General features: G+C 40.8%; 1 long non-coding RNA gene across 2 annotated transcripts in view; it reads left to right on the forward strand.

The window, feature by feature from the left end:
• Nucleotides 1-21,794: 21,794 nt before the first annotated feature.
• The window catches only part of LOC147999751 (uncharacterized), a 50,631-nt gene continuing 50,269 nt past the window's right edge, over nucleotides 21,795-22,156 (forward strand). The window contains exon 1 of one of the 2 annotated variants that reach the window (XR_015642927.1): nucleotides 21,795-21,884. This is a non-coding gene — a long non-coding RNA (uncharacterized LOC147999751). The remainder of the gene's footprint in view (nucleotides 21,885-22,156) is intronic. The other variant, XR_015642926.1, reaches the window with a different exon arrangement.

The raw sequence follows: 22,156 nt of genomic DNA on the forward strand, positions 1-22,156 counted from the left end.
TTCAAACAAGGAAGTTTGTCTAATTATAATGTCCAGCATAACTTGGAAGAGTGACTCTAGAAGCCTGAGAAATTTATCTTTATATCACTAGCATATCAAAAATAGTCACCAAGCAAGAGAAAAGCCAATAGTAGGTCAGCTACAGAATTCCTTTTTCAGAACAAAAAAACTCTTATCAGGATTTGGTTGTGACTATTTTATTTCAGAACATTGCAGAATAGAGATGGGCATAGTAGGTCTTGCCTACAATCTCAAAATGTGGGGAGGCAAACAGAGAACGATTAACACAAATTTCAAACAGTCCACCTGGCCTACAAGGTAAGTTCTAGGCCAGCCATGACCACATAGTGAGAGCCTGTCTCAAAAATAAAAAAAAAGAAAGAAAGAAAGAAAAATATTTTTGTGACAGATCTCTTCACGGGTTCTGGGAGAGCTCAGTGTTGATGCAGACTGGACTTCTGGGTGGTGCCAACTATAAAGGTCACTAAATGTCACGACACATGCAACAACTTGAGTCATGGGTTCACAGTACATTGGTGAATGGATAGTCTAATGAGACACACGGGGGTGGCAGGGGGCAGGGAGGGAGTGCTTGCAGATCACATTCAATCACACTGAGTACTGAAATGGCCTTCTAAAAAGCATTCTCTCCATTCGGTTCAGTGTCTCAGCTTTGCAGCAGAGGGAAGGCAAGTTCACTAGGGGTTAGATTTAAATTACATGCTATGATAACACAGAGGTTAAGGCTTATCCCAAGGCCTCTCTCCCTGTCATGCAGTTTCTGATCCTCTAGTGAATAAATGCAGGACAAATAGTTGAGAATATTGTTATGTAAATGCATGCTAATTAGCAACCTCTGTTACATTCAAGCATCCAGATCCCATCATAAATCTGGAACTTGGTGTGGAGCCTGCACTTGGGATGTACCAACTTCATGCAATGACATCACATGTACTGAGAGAAACGCTCACTAATTCATCCCAGTGGAGGGAACCAGCCACTGAAAAGTCTGAGTCACAAGAGCCATAAAGATACAGGTTTGATCATTTTCACCTTCTCACCAGCAGGAACTGATGTATTGGCAGGAAATGAAAAACTGCCACATGTCTTAGAGAACCACATGGATATCTTTATAGACAAGAATCCCTTTTTTGCAGTTTTTTTAACATTTTAATGATTCTTTGTGAATTTTACATCATGTACCCCAATCCCACTCTTCTTCCTATCCTTTCATATTTACCCTCTGCCCTTGCAACCTCCCCACAAAATAAAATAAAGAATGGAACAACAACAACAAACAAACAAGCAATCTTGTCAAGGAAGTTGTCGTGTGTGTCAATGTGTCCACACAGCATTACTTGCAAATGTTCATTGCAATGAGTAACTAGTCTGGTTGGAGATCTCTGGCTGCTACACCATCTTTCCAGAACCTTTGCCCACTGAGACTCCTCTCAGATACCCTGATATTGTCCTGTGTCATGGAAATCCTGTAGTTTTGGATCTGTAGTACTGGCCCTTTACATGCTTCAGCTGTTCATGGATGGGGTTGATGTTTGGGTAGGCCAATCAAAGCCCTGGATCTGGGCCTGGGTAGTAGCTGAATTAGTCAGCCTACCAGCTCCCCTGCACCCACTTTCCCAGGGAGCACTCTCCAGCTCTGTCCTGGCCAGGCGGAGATAGGAATCACTTTTAAGTAGCATTTTTCAGTATTGAAAAGCACCTGGGGGGTGGGCAGGTGGGGTTAGAGAGATGGCTCAATGCTTAAGATGGCTCAGAGCTGGCTGTTCTTCCAGAGGACACGGGTTCAATCCCCAGTACCTATATGGCAGCTCAGAGCTGTCTGTAACTCCAGTTCTAGGGGATCTAATTCATCCCAGGAACTTCGGAGAAGCAGGGCTGGGTCAATGCAGTGTGAATTTCTCCAAAGACATTCACTATAACACATAGTAAGCATCCCTGTGTTGCTGATGCTAATTCCAACAGGACCTTCTCATAGAGTGGTAAATTGGTATTAGTGGTTGGAGTCATATAGTTTCTGTTATTTTGTTTGTATTTTTTTTTGGAATTCCTATACACTTAGGTATTAGTTTCTAATTTTATACATATAATATTTATGGACTATTATACATAAATAGCATAAAAAAGAATTTAAGAGATCAAAGAAATAAGAAAAAATAATTTAAAATTAGATAGAAAACACCTGAGCTTGTCTCAAAGAAGACAATGTAGTATTGTGTAGTACTGTGTAGTATTGTATAGTATTGTGTAGTACTGTGTAGTACTGTGTAGTATTGTGTAGCCGGTTTTTGCTACTTTGTGTGTTCTTCTTTTTCCCACCCTTTATCCTCAGCACTGTCCCTGGTTTCACTCCCATCACTAGGTAGGAGGGAAAGAGTGATGGGGGGGGAAAGAGAGAGGGAGAGGAGAGAGAGAGGGAGAGAGAGAGGGAGAGGAGAGAGAGAGAGGGAGAGAGAGAGAGAAAATCCCTGAATCTAATTTCTTTTCTTTTATTTCTTCTTTGAGCCTTATTACTAGCAAACCTCACCCACCCTCAACCCTCTGAATGACAAATAAGCACCAATCCAGCTGTTGGGGCCCTTGTGTTAACATATCCTCTGAAAAGTTCCCAGATTTCCAAATACCACACAAATCACAGAAATTATCTTCAGCTATTAAAGCCATGTGCAGGAGCACAGGACAAACCATTGGCAAAGGCTGCAAACTGTTGAAGCAGTCCTGTGTCTCCACACCAGGGATTAAAACGGAAGCATGTTCTCATAATATTTTTTAAAGAAATTAAAAATTCCAGAATTATTCTCACTATAGTGTACAATTTTGTGTGTGTGTGTGTGTGTGTGTGTGTGTGAGAGAGAGAGAGAGAGAGAGAGAGAGAGAGAGAGAGAGAACAGAGGTACCTGTGAATGTAAAATCCAGACTTGAATGAAGGTAGACAAGAAACCTGATGTTTCTCCTCTCTTCAAATTGAGCTTGTTTTTCTCTTTTGCTACGAGTTTGCCACTTAAATTCATATTAACCATGTTTCAAGGAGTCACTGTGAAGCACCCAGCTACATTTATCAGGAAGCCCTATCAACAGCACTCCCATCAGAGAAATAACTGAGCCCTCACTCAGCTGCTTACTTGCTGGTCCCACCCTAACCCTAGGAACCTCATGTTTGCTGAGATTTTGAAAGCGCTAAGTCCTCCAAGTGAAATTTAGACAGTGGATGCAGAGCAATCTAGACAGAATCTCAGCTAGAACACATCCACACTCCCAGAGAAAACTGGATAAGACATAATCAGTGGTAGAATAATTACAAAAATATGTTATAATAAACACACAGATGTGGCCTCTCAAAATACCTTACATTATCTGAATCTGCTGTCTCGCTGGGATGCTGTAAAACAACCCAATGTGTACAGATGAGATGGCATCAGGAGCAACTAAGATGTTGTCAGTCCTTGATGATGTCAAAGGACTGTGGGCAACTGTAACATCAAACAAGGTACGCACTCTCCAGGGTCATCCTCCAAGCTAAACTGCGCCATCCTCAGGAGTTTGGCTGCTCCTGCTCTCTAACAATCACCACAGCAGTTTTTGCTGATCATTGACATTTCCTTTTGGAAGCAAGGTGTCACAGGTTATGAGGTGCTCACCTAACTATCCAGCTATCCATCCCAAACAGTTGTAAATAATTCTGTCCTAATTATAGGTAGATCTTTGAGAAGGCTTAGCATAGAGGTTTGGAAGAACTAAGGAAGGGCACTCCTACACAGCCACGTGGAAGTCGTTATTTATGCTGGGTATTGAACTTTGAGTGTGGCTGTTTTAAGATGAGAAGGGCACCTGTCTATAACCTCTCTCCCATTGTTCTGTAAGTAAGCCTAATAAAATTGTTCTTGAAGTGAACTTTGGTGGAATCACACCTTGGCCTATTGTTGGGACCCTGAATGAGGAGTGGGTGCTGTTTACCCTTTCCTGTGGGAAGGAATTGTAGCAATACAAGGGTGGACTACAGTAACTGGTTCTGTGACATCAGCCATTGCTGTGGCAATTTGAGACGTTTAGAACCAGGGAAGCTATATCTTTTATTTTTTTTAAACAGGGACAAGAGTATCCAGGGAAGAATGGAAAAGAGAAAGGAGAGGTGAAAGAAGAGGAGGGAAGGGGAAGAGAGAGGAGGGGAGAGGAGAAGCAAATGGGGGTGGGGGATAACAGAGCAGGAGAGGAAGAAGGAAGACACTAGGGTTGCATTCTTTTGAATTTCTTCATTGGTAGCTTATTCATTTTGTAAAGCTGATCAAATAAAATATTGCAATTTTGGCTCCGACTTTATCTGTTAATCCATTGCTCCATAGCTTACACCTTCACCTCCAGAAGACAGTCCTTAGCAGTCTGAGCAAACTCATCACTGGCCCCTGTCCTCAACCCTGCTGTAATGAAGAGTGAGGAGACACAGGACTTCTTCTCTGCTGGATTCATCTGAGGTGAGAGCCTTGGCTGAAGCTCAGGAGTTCATTTATGGAAGCCAGAACTCTGCCTTTGTTCGTGTCTTGGCTATTAATAAATGGAAATTAAACTGTGTAAGAGCAAATTAAAATGGGTCAAGGACCAGCTCTAGGGCTTTGTAAGTCCTTCCTTCTGAAGTAGATCTGGGATTGAAATCCATTCTCTTTCCTGCCTTTTATCTAAAAAATTCAGGCCAAGGAAAGGCTGGATGTTCAGCAGAGTTTTATCCTTCCATCAGAGCCTGGGATCTAGCCTGTGCAGCTAGTACATGGCAAGCAGTGGTGGAAGGATTCTTGTTTGACACATTTATGAAGTCCTTGAGGAAGACAATTTTCACTTCCCACCCTTGTCACTAGTCTAGCTATTCCTTTCTTTATGAAATAACATTACTGGATCTCTATAGAATATTAGATTGTACCGGATGATGTTTTAATTGCTAGAAATGCTGAGGGAACTTGGAGAGACAATTTTTCTACAATCCTATGTGTGGTTCCAATAATACTCTTGATGCTTCTTCACACATACACACACACACACACACACACACACACACACACACACACACAGTAGAAGTAGGAAGACTTCCTTCAGCAGCAGAAGGGAGCAGGGGCAGAGATGCACAACCAGACATTAAGAGAATCTAAATTGGAGGTCTCCATTGGGTCCATCCCCTTGAAACTTATAGGAATGAGAGGGATGGAAGGCACCAGTATCCTCAAAGAATAAGGCAGCCTTGGAGAAACAGAGAGGAAAAGTCTGCATCAAGAAAAATAAATAAGACAACAAAGCAGGATGCTGGTGAAGATGCTTAACAGAAACTCCTGCGTGGGTATGTCCCCATTAGGTTCTCCAAGATTCCTTGTCTTCACGTATGTGTCCCCAGCTTTTATTCCCCATATTATCAATTGATATGCAAAATTGGCTGCTTTGATAGAATTATACATGCACACATGGTTCACTGACATTACATTAATAATTAGATTTTCCAGGATGGGTTTTAAAGACAATTTCAACTGGAATAAATAAGTTAGTAAAAGTATTCTAATAGCAACCAGACTTCACATTTAGAAGGCAATAGGGGCTAAAAGCAAGACTTATGATATAAATAGGTTAAAGATGGCATCTGCATATCTAAATGTCACCAATAAAAGAAAGGTAACACACCTGAGTCGTGTGGTTGTTAAGAAACCTTTGTTCTCCTTAAGTCTATCCTTTGTATTAAGTCTTTTAAGGATAATATTCTTGACAAAACATGTCCTTAGGTTGAAATCATCCAAGCAAAATGACAAATCACCTCTCCATATGATGTAGCACTTCCTAAGGCAGAGGGTGACACTTGTCTCAATGAACATCAAATTAAATGGTTCCTGGAGACAAAGCTGGAAACCGCAAAAGTCATCATTCAGTTTATGAAAACAAGGTGTGTGTGTGTGTGTGTGTGTGTGTGTGTGTGTGTGTGTGTGTGTGTTCATGTTCATATGTGTATGTGTGGGGCAGGGGAGAGCAGAGATCAACTTTAGTGTGTTTTCTTAGGAGTTATTTACCTTGTTTTGTGAGGCAGAGGCCTGGGATCTAGGCCTCCTCAGTAGGCTATGCTGGCTGACCAGTGAGCCCAGGGGTACTCCTATCTCTGCATCCCCAGTTAATGCATCATAAGCATGTGCTCTCATGCCCAGCTTTGTTTGTGGATGCTGGGGACAAACTTGGGTTCTCATGCTTCTATGGAAAGAGCTTCATGGATTGAGCTCGCACCAAGGACCACAGGGACATATAACTTTAACAACAGCTGTTCTTGTTCTCTTGAAACCTCTCCTGGTAGGGAAAATTAGGTTTTTAAAAACCTAACTTTATCAAGTGCAAGTATTTGTTTCCTGTTTAAATTCATTGATTGGTGACCTAAGGAATTTTACATATAATATCTGCACCTTCATAAACCAATTTTATTTGTAATTTGTAATTTAGAGGAGAGAGATTTGTACTACTGTTGAAACATCCAGGTAGTATCCCATTCTCTTCTTCTGGTTTGTGGAGGCCTGCTTTCAAGAACCTAGAAAACAGAAAACTACAGCCAATCAAACCACAGAGTTGTGGAGCCCAGCCTTAACAGATACATCTACAATTCCACCTGTACCTAAGGCTCAGGGATTGCTGCTGTGAGACTGTGTCTTATAGGAAGGTCAGAATTCATACCTGAGAAACTTCATCAACATGGCTGCCTAATCACGAGCTTCACAAGGACAATAGGCTTGCTAATGTGGAAGGCAGATATATGCAGGTCTCATCCCTAAACAAAAAACTCCAGGCAACTAAGGAATGCTGAGAGTACAGAAATAGTCTTCCCCAGGGAACAGCGCATCAAACTGGTTAGCCAGCACCAGGTGGTTATCCCTGAAAGTGTGCATACAAGTAACATTAAATAGACTGAGAAGGTTGTACTTGTGTATTTAGAAGTATAAACATATATTCATGTACCAAAAATCAATGTAAAAAGAAGGCGTGGATTTGGAAAAAGACCAAGGGCATACGGAAGGATTTGGGGGAGAAAAGAAAGGGAAGTGATGTGATTTTATTATAACCTCAAAAGTTAAAAGAAATTCTTTTAAAAAGCACCTAGAAAACACACAAGATGTTTGGGGTTGGGAGAAGTGATAACTCTGAACATTCAAAATGGTGTTGATGTAGTCATTTACTCATTGAACTGTAGGAGATACATTATAGGGAGAGCGTGTCTATTTTACTGGACAGTGATTCCATGTGTTGATTGGTTTGGGGGGTTTTATAGTTTAGTTTGGTTTTGGTTGGGGGGTTTGTTTTATTTTTAATTTTTCTTACTTACTCCTGATCTTCATGTGGGTTCTCCCGGGACCTGGAGCCATCCTTATGACATTCATAACTTGTGGGTGAAATGAACAACAAACCAGATAAAGGTTATAATAATAAGGTTCAGCGTTTAAAGGGACAGACCTAGGCCAGGAATCAGATATCTCTTCTAGCAGGAAATAACACTTCTGCAGAGAACTGGAGGGTAAAGATGAAAGTGGAACGGGGGGGGGGATGGGTGAGATCCTCCTTCAAGTGGCAGCCTAGTTCCTATCTTCCTGTGAATGAATAAGAGAACCAGCACAGGCTCAGGAATAAGAAAGAAAAAATAAAAATAAAACAAAGCCCAACCATAACCAAACTAAATCACGAAGCTAAGACCAGCCAATGCATGGAATCGTGACCAGCACACAGTTTGGTGGATGTTGACAAAATCACTAGCATGTGATGGTTACCTTCTGGTTTGCAAGTAAGCAGAGCTGTGAGCTTGGTTGATGAGAGTTTGGATGCTGTAGGGCTCTTAATCAGCAGAAACTAAGAATCCCTTCCTCTATTCTGTAGCAGAAGAGTTCGGATGATTTATGTGTAGGCCTTTCAGAGTGGAATATTTCTTGTGTTTTCCCTGCAAGTAGAACTTGCAGAATGAGCTCTGGTCTTAGACTATTTTCCTCATGACAGGATTCTGGGCAAGAAAACACAGTGGAAAGAAAGACTGTGCCAATTTAGAAATTCTTTGAGGATTCTACGGCTTTTGCCATGACCATCCAAATGCTGCTTTGTGGGAAGGGAGGAGGACTTGAGGCCTCATCCTCAAGGCAGTCTGACCATTAGGCAGTCTAGAGTGGAGGACTGTAGATGCCTTATAAGTGAGGACTTAAGGTACATCCTGGGTCCCCCCGAAACAACAATGGGAAACAGGAATAGAGCACTGTGGTTCCCAGCCCAGGGAGGTAAAATCCCCACATTCCTGGGTTTTCCTTCATTCCCAGTGAGGCTTCTAGACTGCTCATTTTGCATTTTAACCTTCCCATTTTGGGTGAATTCTTTTTCCTAGGACAATTAGTGTAACCTCTGTAACTCCTAATTTCAGTGTCTATAAATCTGGGGACTTGATACTATCTATTCTTAAAACGAAGTCATGGTGACTTGTATCATCTAGATCTTCAGACATGTAGTTTGCTATTCTACTTGGAAACACTTCTAGCTGATTTGAAAGCAGTTGGTTCTAGTTGGCTTGAAAAAGATACTATTAGTTAGGCCTAGGATTCAAATGGCAGAGAATTCTGCAGGCAATGGATATGGAATTAGTCTGTCTGTGCATCTATTGTCTTAGACAGTGCCTCTGCAGAAGCTAACGAGGGACACGGAGCACAGGATAGAGCTGAAGCATATTTCCTGAACATTCTATGTGCTATACACTGGGAATGTGATGATGGACCCCCCCAAAATCTTACTCATGTATTAAAAAATAATAAGTCAAAAATTCCTCTTTTACAAGTCATACTAAGCATAACAAGATGCCTTATGCCTACAAACACATTTGGGGACCATTTTGCTTCTCTCAAGGTCACTACCAAGAGAACAATATTTAGATTTATTAACTTGGATTCAGATGTAGGACACTTGTTATAAGAGATTTAGCATAGATTTTTGTCTGAGCTTATCTTCTCATTCGCAAAATGGAAATGTTACAGTGACAGGGTTTGTTGAATGAATGCACATGCGAACACATCATTTGTAATCCCTGATCTCAGAGGGTCCCAGGGGGAGCTCAGCATCTTTTTCTCCCTGCATTTTAAGTGGTCTACTGTGAGCATAACATTTGAAGATAGATATAAACAAGTACATACCTCATAGGGAAGCTCTGTGTCTTTAAGTCAGAGTTGCCTACATCAGCAGCCATGTTTGGTTTTTTTGTCTCCAACCTTTCCTTTTTTTAAATCTAAATTGTTATTTGTTCATTCTATTTTAAACAAGCCATGAAGAAACACCAAACTCAAACCATTCCGTTTAAGCAATTGCAGACTGGAAATTGTCTTAGTAGCATCATGCATACTGTGATGGTTTGTATATGATTGGCCCAGGGAGTGACACTGTTCGGGGGTGTGGCCTTGTTGGAGTTGGTGTGGTCTTGTGGGTATGGGCTTTAATACCCTTGTTTTAGCTGCCTGGGAGCCAGTATTCTGCTAGCTGCCTTCAGATGAAGATGTAGAACTCTCAGCTCTTCCTGCACCATGCCTGCCTGGATGCTGCCATGTTCCCACCTTGATGATAATGGGCTAAACCTCTGAACCTGCAAGTCATCCCCAATTAAATGTTGTCCTTTATAAGAGTTGCCTTGGTCATGGTGTCTGTTTACTGCAGTAAAAGCCTAAGACACATACCATAGGGCTATGCCCCAGTGATAGAGGGAATTGGGTCTGAATGACTGAGTATGTGTGGTAGGTAGTAAGGAGTTGGACTCTGAGCTGAAGTACATTTATGTGGCAATTTGACCCCAAATGGAAGCTCAGAGATCATCAAATTATGAAGCTAGCAATTTGAGATTTCTTTTCATAACATGTGGTTTAGGGAGACAGCATCTTCTTGGGAAACAATTTGTTTACCTAATCTGAAAGTTTCTAATTGACAACTTCAGAATAAATGTGTAATTCGGTACACACTGTGACACCATTGCACAATCACAGACAATTAGGGCAAGGAGCTTAATGAGTATTTTCCCCAGCCCTTGCCAACCTTGACCTTACTCATTCTGCAAGTACACGCCCTTACATACTGTAGCCTATTGTACTTTTTTTTTCTTTTTTTCGGAGCTGGGGACCGAACCCAGGGCCTTGCGCTCGCTAGGCAAGCGCTCTACCACTGAGCTAAATCCCCAACCCCGCCTATTGTACTTTAAAGACGTTAAAGAACAGTTATTTTAATAATGGGTAATTTTAGGGTTCTAACTTTTGACATCTTAAAGTTGTTGCTGTTGCAAATGAGAACAGAAGGGAAGAACCATGCTCATTATGATTTTGCATTTAATTTATTAAGGTTGGCAGACTTCCTCCACATGCATTTTTAAGAAAGTCAATAAGTAGAGTCTACTCAATGGTTACTACAAAGTAGGGCACTTTTTGATGAAGGAGTTGATGGATAACTCTGAAGGGCCATCAGTCAGGTACAGCATGAACTGACTGTTTTTTTTTTTAAGCAAACACATGCTTAAGATGACTGACAGGAGGGACAAGGAACAACTGACTGATGCCATGCATTCAGTATAAGGTGAGAAGAATAATTGGGCTTATTGTTTCCATCTAGCTAAATAGTAAAGTTTAGTTGGAAAACTAAATAATGCACGGACTGTAGATTTTATAACTTTGGATACTTGTGCCGTCACAGTGGAATATAGAAGACCTCCAAGGAGATTTTTAGGAGCTAATTGACTCTCAGTCTTCATTAGGCTACTTGAGATTTTATAACCAGATACTTAGCAAAATGGAAGTCCACTTCTGATGCACATTTCATGTGGAAAACAGTACAGAAAGAGTGTGATAGGAGATAAAGTCACCTGTGCTAACTGCGTGTGCCCAGACTTTATAAATCTTTGTGCACAGTTTCAATGTAGGCTCAGTCTTCAAAGACGATGACTTCAGCACTTGGCATGTGGAGAGTTGACCACCAGAACTGCAATTTGTCTTTCTCATTGTATGTCCCTGCCCTCTGTCCATAGGTAAACAGAAGCCTAGAGTTCCAAGAAAGATGGGAAAAAGTATTTATTCTGCTTGAATTTGGATACATTTTTGGATATCATACCTCAGTCCCAGTAATGTTTATTAAATCATGTACTTCCATTAGGGGTACTAATAAAGAATTCATAAGAGAGAGATTTATAGCTTATTGGAAATTACACACACACACACACACACACACACACACACACACACACACACACACACACACACATCCAAGCCTTCAGGTGGTAGATACAAGCAGATGTTTGTGAGTTAAAGAGGCCTGCCTAGTCTACGTTGGAGGTGCCAGGCTGGCCATAACTACCCAGTGAGGCTCTGTCTCAAAACAAACAAATGAGGTTAGTTTTTCTTTTCTTTTGGTATTGAAAAACTCCCCAGAGAATCAATCCAAGTCTTTTATATTTAGAAGTTCTGGTTGGAAATCCCCAGCACTTCAAGGCTCTGAGCTAACATCTGCCCAAACAGCGTGACTTTTCTGAATTTGAATAATACCACAGGGACAAGTACAAGCAGAATGGAAACAAATACAAAGAAGGCTCTACAATGTTCTAAACTGAGTCTCATTTTCATTTTTCAACAAATATTTTGTTATATGTGTTATCATAGGAAACTTATTGAAAAGTCGAGTACATCCATTGATTCTCCACATTACTCATGTGTCAGATGTAGTGTTTAAACTCCTGACTATAAAACTTATTGGTGTTGTAATAATAAGGCCTGCCTAGGGTCTGTACTGTTCTCTGGATAAAATGTCCATCGGAAGTGGGCTAAGCCCCTGGTAATCTTTAATTGAAAGACTCCTGGCAATGTCACTACAGTTTCAGAAACTGCTAGTACTTTCCAGGAATTATGGTTTATTTCCAAATAAAAGTAGTGCAAAGAGTTCCTTGTATGACCCTATTAAAGCAGACCAATTACTGCTTTAAATATGAGGACATCTCAGGATAAAAATTATAGTTGGATTAGGCAAGTTATGTGTCCTCAAGTTAATATGGGTCCAGTTTTCCATCTTTTGTAGCTTCCGGCCACAGCATTCATTTTTTCTCAATGGATTCAGCACCATCTTTCCTAAGCTGATGCCAGTTTCTGAGAACTCACTTTGGTAGTGCATACAGATCGTCTCATGTAGATTTTCCTCTCCTGCATCATGGTCCTTCTATTTAGATGCCATGCCCTGCATCTGCATTCAAAGCCATTTTAATTGGATGCCCCAAGAGAGCTTGAGGACTTAATTTCTCTCTACTAGAGCCCTTTCAAGTCCCGAATCTACTCTTTGAAGCTTCAAATTTCAACTCAAACATTTACTGTGTATCTCTTATAATACTAGCTACTACATTGGGCATTTAGAGCCAAACCAAGCCTTGGTCTCTGCTCCTTGGCCTCAGGGGAACTTCTAGGAAGCCGAATACCTATTTTTTTCATACTGAGAGCTGTGCTGGTTGACTGAAAGAAACAAAGATGAAAACCAGGAGCAGACCTGAATCTCGTGCCCAATGGGCTATTTGCTTCCCGCCTCATGCAGGCCATGACGTTTCTTTTGTACCTCAGTTATCGCCTCTGTGAGGCCACGGTGACTGGACCACAAGTCTCAGAGGACTGTTTTGACCAATGAATGAGGTAACCATAATAAACATCTCTCCATGGTGTTTATCGTGTAGACCTTTGTCATGTGTTGATCACAATTATCCCGATAGTGTTGTATGTCTGAGTTACCCAAGTGTTCTCATGAAAGCTCTCAGGACTCCAGAGATCTTGTAGATAAATAATGGACAGCTATATCATTCAAGGTTCCAGGGAAATAGAAAATCACTGTGTTTTTGAGCTAAAAATAACAACACAAAGAATTGTTAGATAGGCTTAAAGTTGACAAGTACATAACCAAGAATATGAGAGGAGAAAACTTCAAGGCAGTGGCTCTCTCTTGGGAGCAGTAGTCTCACTTAAGGGCTGGAAGGTCCACAGGAAGAGCTGGATCTATCAAGTGTATCTTGAAACCTTACAGGGTTATCTCTAGGGATAAGTCTCAGACTTCTGAGCCATGATTCTGTCAGTCTCCCCTGTGCTTTGGGGGAAGATTTTGTTAGTTGGTTAGACTTCTGAGAAGGCACTGGCCAGCAGATGCTTGGGATGATATGTTGATGTGGATACAATAAGCTCTTTTTACATGTGTTAGGAAAATATACATGATTCAGCTGTGCTACTTTTCAAACAAAGATGCTGTTGCTGGGGGAACTCCTCCAGGATCAGGAAGAAACGTTTCCTGGCTTCTGGGTCCTGTTCTTTCAGGGCCTAACTGCATGTAGCCTGCGCTTCAAGTCAACTCTGAACCCTAATCTTCCATTCTTATTTATTTCAATTTAAATTTCTATTTCGTTGCGAGGAACCATCTTTTGAAACTATTTATTTACTTATTCTACTTTTATTTATGTTATGTGTGTGCAGGTACCTGAAGAGGCCAGTAGAAGGTGTGAGATTATCTGGAACTGGAGTTACAGTATGACCCAGTTAGGACTGCTTGAAATGGAACTCAGGTCATCTGGAATAGCAGCAAGTGCTTATAACTGATCTGCCACTTCTTTCTCCAGCCTGTGAGCAGTCTTGGCAGGAGAGAGTCCATGAATCTCTTGTCATTAGTCCCAAGGTGGACAGATTGAATTAAGCTATTTTTATCTTGCCACCATTTGTTTATTTAATTATCCTAGAGAAGATAAGTGGCCAAGTCCATCTTGTTAGGACTACCTAAATATTCTGGTAATACTTCTATGTGTTCCTGGCTATGAACACCAAGATATGCAGAGCATCCTGGGAAGAAAGTTTCTTGACAGCTATTAATTCCCTTTCTAGGGAATAACCTAAAAAAGGAAAAATTAAACTTAATTAGAAACTACTTGTAGGGTTTGCCCAAAGACATCTTTAATTCTTTGAAAAATGTTTTATTACTTTTATTTTACATGTGTGTTTGCTTTTATGTGGTAAAAGTGTACTACATGTGTGCAGTTCCCACAGATGCCAAGAGAGGGAGTTAAACCTCCCCTTGAATTGGAGTTGTAGAGAGTAGTGAGCCCTATGGATCTTCTGCAAGAACAGCGAGCATTCTTGCCTGCTGAATTATCTCTCCAGTCCTGAAGTCTCTAATTTCTTAAAAAGAATTTTAGTTCTCCTGAAGTGAGCGAGCTAATCAATTATGTTCATTTTGCATGTCAAGTTTGGTGGTGTGGTTAATTTTATCTGATGCTGCAGTGCATCTGACGGTCTCAACATCATTTTCTTCAACTCTCTAGTGCCAAAAATGCCTGGGAAAGCCTGTCGCTCAGTTCCATATGCAAGTCGGTAGTGTTCATCTGGAAATTATTTTGAACAGAAAAACAGTGATATTTCCCTGTCCCATCAAGAGCAATCATTTGAGATCACACAGGAAGGAAGATTTGCTATGCAACAGAAAATGTCTGTTACCGGGGAGGTAACAGACAAGAAGCCAGAAACCCACACAAGTGGGGAAAGCCAGAAACTTAGCAGCCTTAGCTCATACGTGAGCTTCTGTTTCTCCTGGTGTCTTGGTTAGGGTTCTTATTGGATTTACAAAACACCATGATGAAAATGCAAGTTGGGGAGGAAAGGGTTTATTCAGCTTTTGCTTCCACATTATTGTTCGTCACTGAAGGACATCAGGACAGGAACTCAAACAGTGCAGGAACCTGGAGGCAGGAGCTGATGCAGAGGCCATGGAGGGATGTTGTTTGCTTGTTTCCCATGCCTTGCTCAGCATGCTTCCTTATAGAACCCAGGACCACAACCCAGGGATGGCACCACCCATAATTGGCTAGGCCCTCCCCCATCAATAACAAATTGAGAAAATGCCCTATAGCTAGATCTTATGGAGGCATCGTCTCAAATAAGTTCCCTCCGTTCTGATACCTCTGGTCGGCATGTCAAGTTGACACAAGAGCAGCCAACATGCCCAGGATATTAACCATTTGTCCAAATTGCAAGGGCAGCAAAGCTGAGAGCTAGAGCAAAACCAATAGAAAGACAGTCAGCCCGATTGAAAGCACACACACCTGCTCAGCGTGATGACAAGATGTGCCTGCTTGGATTTGTCACTTCTAGCTGCTCTCTTGTGTGTGTGTCTTAATCCTGCAGCTGCACCCACAGGCACCAACTCTAGACAGGTGTTGTCCTGTGAGTTAGGAGGTGCTCTTTACCCTATGTTATTTACACAGTACCAGTAGTGAATACACATCCACCTAGTTTGAGGCTGGTAGGCCTTTTTGGAAATACATCTCAGTTCATTAGGGTAGATGAACATATTCCCAACTAATCTTTTTGTTTTCTGTGTCTGCCCTACTTCATTTTAGCATGCTTACAGAAGGAAAAGAGTCTTTCACTGGGTCTGATTGGAAAGGTCCTGGTTTGTTACAGGTTTAAGTTGTTCAATGCTTTAGGAATTGTATGACTCTGAGGGTGAACAATTTGTGATGTTTGCAGTAAATTTTCTCTAAGGACCACCTCACTTCCTTCTCTATCATTCCAAAAGTCCTCAGCTCTAGATATTAATCTGACGTGTCATCTTAAAATTGCATTCTAAGAAGGTCGTTTCATAGGTCATTTGGGTTAACAACACAGGGCACAGCATTCATATGTCTCATTACCTACAGCTAGGACTTAGAGTGATGGGTTGACCTAGCTGGTTTGGAATCAGAAGGTGTACTTACCAAGCAGAGACTCAAATCATGGTATCTAGTTTCTGTTGAGCACACACCATGTGTCCACTATCTCTCTGAATACATCACATGTCTTAGTGCATTCGTAATCCATTCCAAGACTATCCAGTGGAAGAAGAGTCAGCTCGGTAAGGGAGTTACAAACAAAGCCCTATGCTTAATCTTCCCAGTTATCCACCACATAAGAGTGCCTCCATTCCTCCAAGTCTGTTCAATTCTGCTATAGCGGATCTTAGTCCTCATATGGTCCCATTGCTTCTTATCATAAACCATGTCTCAGATCCATATACAACATGCCTAAAACATGAGAGTGAGAAAGAGAGAGAGAGAGAGAGAGAGAGAGAGAGAGAGAGAGAGAGAGAGAGAGAGAGACCTGAAGATGCACCCTGGTCAAAGAATTACAGGTAACTAAGCAATGCTGAGAGTAAGAGAAACAGTCTTCCCTGGGGAAGAACACACCAACTGGTTCTCCAATATCAAGTGGGCATCCCTGAAATTGGATCCACACCAGTAACATATACAGATGGAGCAAAGTATATTTATGTATTTATGAAGATATAGAGCTATAAACAATTAAAGAAAAAGAAATGATGAATTTGAGAGATAGCAAGAGTCTGACACATGGGAGCTGGAGGCAAGAAAGAGAAGGGGAAATGATGCCATTATAATTTCCAAAAAGTTAAAAACTATTATAAAACAACAACAAAATATTTATCATTACCTACTGACATGTAACCAATTTATCCTAAAATCCCATGGCTTCAAAGAGAAGCATTTATTATTTCAGTTTCTCTGTATTAAGGCTTGGAGAGTAGCTTAGCTAGATGTTTCTGGATAAGGCTGCCCCATAAAGTTACCAAAGAGGCATGAGCTTGGGCTTCTGAGCTCCTGCCATCTGAGAGCTTGTTGGAGGTGGATGGTGGGCTTTTAGTATGGCTCACTCCAAGGCAGGAGACCTTAATTCCTAGACTCAGGGCCCTCTCTGTAGAAGATATATATATATATATATATATATGTATATATATATATATATGTATATGTATATATATATGTATATGTATATATGTATATATATAATCTACATATATATGTTCTACATATATATAATATATATATATAGAGAGAGAGGAGGGGGAGACAAAGAGACAGAGACAGAGATAGAGAGACAGACAGAGACAGACAGAAAGACACAGGGATACAGAGACATAGACACACAGCGAGACAGAGAAAGAGACTGATAGAGACAGACAGAGATAAGAGAGATGTAGAGCTGTGTCTAGAGATATAGAGAGACAGAGGGAGAGACAGAGGCAGAAAGAAAGAGACAGAGAAAGGAAGGAAGTAGAGGAGATAGAGGAAGGAAGAGGAGAGGAGGGGAGGGAAGGATCGAGAGAAGACAGTAGGAGAAGAAAGGGGAGGGGAGGGGAGAGAAGCCAGGCACTAGGCATTGAATCACTTATGACCCAATTGTTTAAAACCCCTCCCACCATATTCTAGTCATAGGAACAAGTGTTGGTCTGACTTATAATGGGCATAAAAGAAGTGGATCCCTGCATCCCCCCTTCTTTTACAAGATGCACATCTTAAAGGCACAGTATCTTTCCACATGCAGGTGCTAGAGAAATTGTTCTTTCAGGAGCAATGCAGCAAATATAGAGAAACAATGTTTGGTGGCAGCAAACATCTGCATTAAGAGAAGCAGTATCGGACCAGGGGACAAAGAAATGCCGAAAAAGAAAACGTAGGAGGAAAGGTATGGGGAACTTTTTGTGTGTAATGACTTTACAAAGGTGAGTCAATGCAATTTCATCATTGGAATGGTCCCATTTAAAGGAATCTTTATTTAGAGTTGTAGCATCTTCATTGCAGGCTGAAGCTCAAAGTCATGAAGGGATAACTAATGTTGAGGTAAAGCCATGGGACTTTAAGTTTGCAGGTTAATTGAGTGAAGATGCTTAGTCATGTATTAAATATGAAATGAGCCCTAAAAGGTGGTCTAATGCTTTGGTTGGGTTGATGATCCAGGGCCAGTCAAGAGAGAAATAGTAAGGATTGAGGATAGGGATATGATCTTAGCAAGTGGGTTCCTTGGGTCAAGGTTCCAGCTGTTATAGGGCAGAGATGGTAATACTTCCCATAAGAGATGCTGACACTAGATTTGGTTTGTGAAGCCTGGATTGTGGTAGGATATTGCAGGGGATGATGCCCAGCAGGAAATCAGAAATGTGAGTCTAAAGTTAGAAAGGAGCCCAGGTTTAAGAACCAGGCATTTCCTGTCTAGATAAGTGGACAAAGAGCCATAGTTAACTTGGAACCCATCACACGATTACAGTATCACATGACTGCAGTGTCAGGAAAGAGGTTTCTGTTCCTGATTCATATTACGAATTGAGCAACTACAAAGTCATGCCATGAGCTGCCTTTAAGAATCACTTCTTTTAAGAGAATTGTTCTGAAGAAAACATGCTTATGTAAATATTTCAGTTCTGGTTATTGTTATTGTATTTTTATTGTTGCAACAAATTTATACAAATTTAATGGCTTAAGAGTCAGACCAGTTTATTCTTTTGAAGTAATTTATTCTTTCGAAGTACTGGAGGTTAAAACTTCACAGCCATCTGGGTGATTGTGGCACCCGCCTCTAATCCCAGACTTGGGAGGCAGAGACAGGCAGATCTCTGTGAGTTTAAGCCTAGCCTGATTTACAAAGTGAGTCCTAGGACAGCCAGGGCCATACAGCAAAACCCTGTCTCCGAAAAACAAAAACAAAAACAAAAACAAAAACAAAAACAAAAATAAAAAAACCCAAGAAACAAAATACAAAAGCAAAAAGCTAACTCCACAACCAGTCCGATATGCAGTCCCTCTCCCAGGATTTAAGAGCTTCAAGTCTTGTCTTCTTTTTCCCCCTCCTCCTCCCCCTCCTCCTCCTCCTCCTCCTCCTCCCCCTCCCCCTCCTCCTCCTCCCCCTCCTCCTCCTCCTCCTCCTCCTCCTCCTCTTCCTCTCCTATCTCCTCTCCCATCTCCTCTGCTAGCACTTTCCACAAACAAGGCAACCACTAGGATTGAAATAGGCTGCAAGGTCCTTCAGGCCTACAGTTTCTTTGATTTTGCAAAACACAATCTTAGAGTGATATTGATGCTAAAGTCAGCTTAACAAAATCTTTCATCATTTGTTCTAGAGATTTCAGTTCAAAGACATGGTTAAGTATGAGTCACTTAAGTATGTGTTACTGCTCATTATTTCATTATTGAGCTGGGGTTGCTTAAAGTTTACAAATGAAGTCTGTAATTTTCAGAGTGTCCTATATGTTTAGGCATAAGCATGGTGGACTTGGAATTTACAGTGGAGTGAATCTGGAATAGAATGTTAGAGAATCAGTCAGTTCACAGGGAATTATGTTGCTTTCTATTAACCTTTGCTTCCTTATTGGAAAAAGGGAATCTTAGGAGCCTCAGGGGACTGAGGATTAGCTTGGATGGTGACAACAGTGCCTGGCATGCCTGTCAGCTAGTAGACACTCAATAAATGCTAATCCCAGTCATTAGGCCAAGGGCTTTGCTTCACTTGTGTGGCAGGTTTTATTTTGGCTCTCTCATCATTTACTTCCCCTCTTCACCTCATCATCTCTTAGAGAAATAAAAGAAAATGTTCCTCAGTTGGCACTTAAGAGCTTTGTCAAACTGTGTTAATGCTCACAGTAAAAATAAATAACAACAAACATGAGAGTGATTAATAAAATCATAGTTTTAATGTAAAGGGTCGTTACTCAGTAGCTTGGGTGGGCCACTTTCACAGCTATTGTTGGTCATGTGTAGTCCACAGGCAATAGGATAGTCATGCCCTCTAGCTCATTTTTGCCATACTTTACCAGGAACTGCTCACATGGGTTATAAACTCAGTGGTGGTGCACTATTCATGACCTTTTCATCTCTCCATTCCCTAGGTGTGTGTGTGTGTGTGTGTGTATGTGTGGGTGTACACATATGTTTGTATATATGGTATGTGTATGCGTGTATGTGTATATACATATATGTGTGTGTGTGTATATATATATATATATATACATATATATGTATAATTTCTTCCTATAGCACAGATCCATCTGTTTTAGAAAATGCATCCAATGCTTGTTAAATATTTTACATTCTAAATGATCATCACAGTACGAAGTAATCTGAGGTTCTCTCATTGACAGAAAAAAAAATATATATATAAGATAGAGAACCCCTTTATGTAGTGAATACACTGAGTACAATACCTATGGACATAGAGTCATGTACATGGAGGCTAAGCCTTTAATTTATGGTGTATTATTTCACATTAATTAAATGAATGTTCATTTGTTGTCACTTCTTAAATTATCTAGACTCTCAACACATTAATCCAATTCTAGCCTATGACACTGATGGGGTAATTTTATTTACTAAAGGCATCCTGGATAAATAAAACCCAGTGCCAAAAACTTGTCAGAAGGAATTTAAACTCATCGAATCAGTGGGAGACAAGTGCATTTGTAAGCTTCAACTTAATCTCAATTCAGAAAAGCCGTAGGGGCATTTTAAAATACCTATTTGTGTTTACTAAGATAAAAAGATTTCCTTAGATCCAAGCCAGAACTTACTGGCATTTCCTGTGGGAAATATTTGATGCAGCTATTGTTATATTATAGGTACTTTTATGGAGACATGGCTACCTATAAATTACTTTTATATATGATCTATTACTACTAATCACCACTGGCACTGAGGTGGTAGTAATAGAAGGTGAGGAAGCCCTTTTGCCCCCAGTGCTTACTTGCCATATAACAACATATTTTGATTTGAATCTTCCCATCCTTTCCTGGAAGATGTGCAGGTTAACCTTGTGAAAGAAAAAGTGGGAGGGAAAGTGAGGCACCACAGGCTCCCATGTCACCTCGAAGAGTCCCCATCTGAGGCACACAACACTAGACCTAAGATGGCTCTGGACACACCAGTGAGACAGCAAAAAGGAACAAAAACCAGGGTGGTGACTGCTTCCCTAGTCTTCACAGAAGTTCTCACAGGTGAGATATTCCACCCCCTGCCCCCAACCCTTCTGAGTCACCTCATCATGCAGGGCTTTCATTGGGGCAGGATGAGAGCTGGGAAGATACAATTGACAGAAGATTTAGGGGCTTGGGACTGGCTCAAACAAGGTTATAAGCTTATGGGCTGGAAAATAAACTTAGATCTGCACCCTGAAGCTGGTCTCCAGGGTCTGATGTCCTGGGATTCATCATGGGACTCTGTGGCCTCTCACCCCCATTCCCCCAACCTCGAGTTCCCACAACCTTACAGTTCACAGTCTGTGATTAGCAACACTACAAAAAAAAAAACTGTGTCAGGGCCCCTCATACCAATTCAGAAACCCACTGATTTCTCTAATCACCCCAAGATCCTCCTCAATTCTTTGTGTTTCTGAGCTTGTAGCCTGATTTAATCTTGTGGGTTTGTTTGTCTGTTTGTTTTGTATGCTATACTTTCTTTTTCAAGGGTCTTTAGAATGTCATTCCTGTTTTGTAATAATTTATACAAAATGAGTATATAGGCGATTCTATAGAGAAAGAACATTAATCTTAACATTTATTTGTTTACTTGTTTTTGAGTCAAACTCTGTCTGGCCTTCAATGCTGGGATAAAAAGCATGTGTCAAGATACCTACTCTAAAATTTAATTTTAAGAAGCAAAATAACTTATTTATGCTCTTCAGGTATTCTTTTAAAATTGCTTCTGAAGATTTCCTCCTTTGGATGTCTGTGATTTATTTTGCTATTGTTGCTATATTCTACTTAATTTTATCTTTAAGTATTTTGAAAGTTGTATTTTATGTTACTGTCTTTAACCCTTGCTGTGCAGAAGGCTGTGGCAACCCAACTCTATTTTCCCTCTGATCTGTAATCCTCTCTGCCTCACAGCTCAGCCCTCTCTGCCTGACTCTATTAAAAAAAATTCATCTTTACTTTGGAACTGCAAATATTTAACCAGGATATGACAAAGTGCTGGTTGCCTTTCAACAATTTTGCTTGCTGCGTGATGGATACCCTTGATCTGCAAATTCAGATATTCGTCCCAGGCATGTGATTTTCTATTACATTCACCTTTTATTTCAGTTCTTCCTGCTTCTCATTTCCATCTGTCTTTTGATCTGGGAGAGTGGCTCCCTCTCTTCCTTTAAGCTGCCAATGCAGTTCCTATACTAGCCGTGCTTTTCACTCCTGATGGCAACGAAGTTTTAATTATAGTAATATTGGTTTCTTCATATTTCACTATCTACGTAGCTCCCTTTATTTCCCAGCATAAGACTAAGATCTAATCCTTCTCCTCTGTCTCAAAGGCTTGTCTTAT

This window comes from Rattus norvegicus, chromosome 18 (genome assembly GCF_021556685.1).
Source record: "Rattus norvegicus strain SHRSP/BbbUtx chromosome 18, alternate assembly SHRSP_T2T, whole genome shotgun sequence".
In the NCBI taxonomy this organism is placed as follows: Eukaryota; Metazoa; Chordata; class Mammalia; order Rodentia; family Muridae; genus Rattus; species Rattus norvegicus.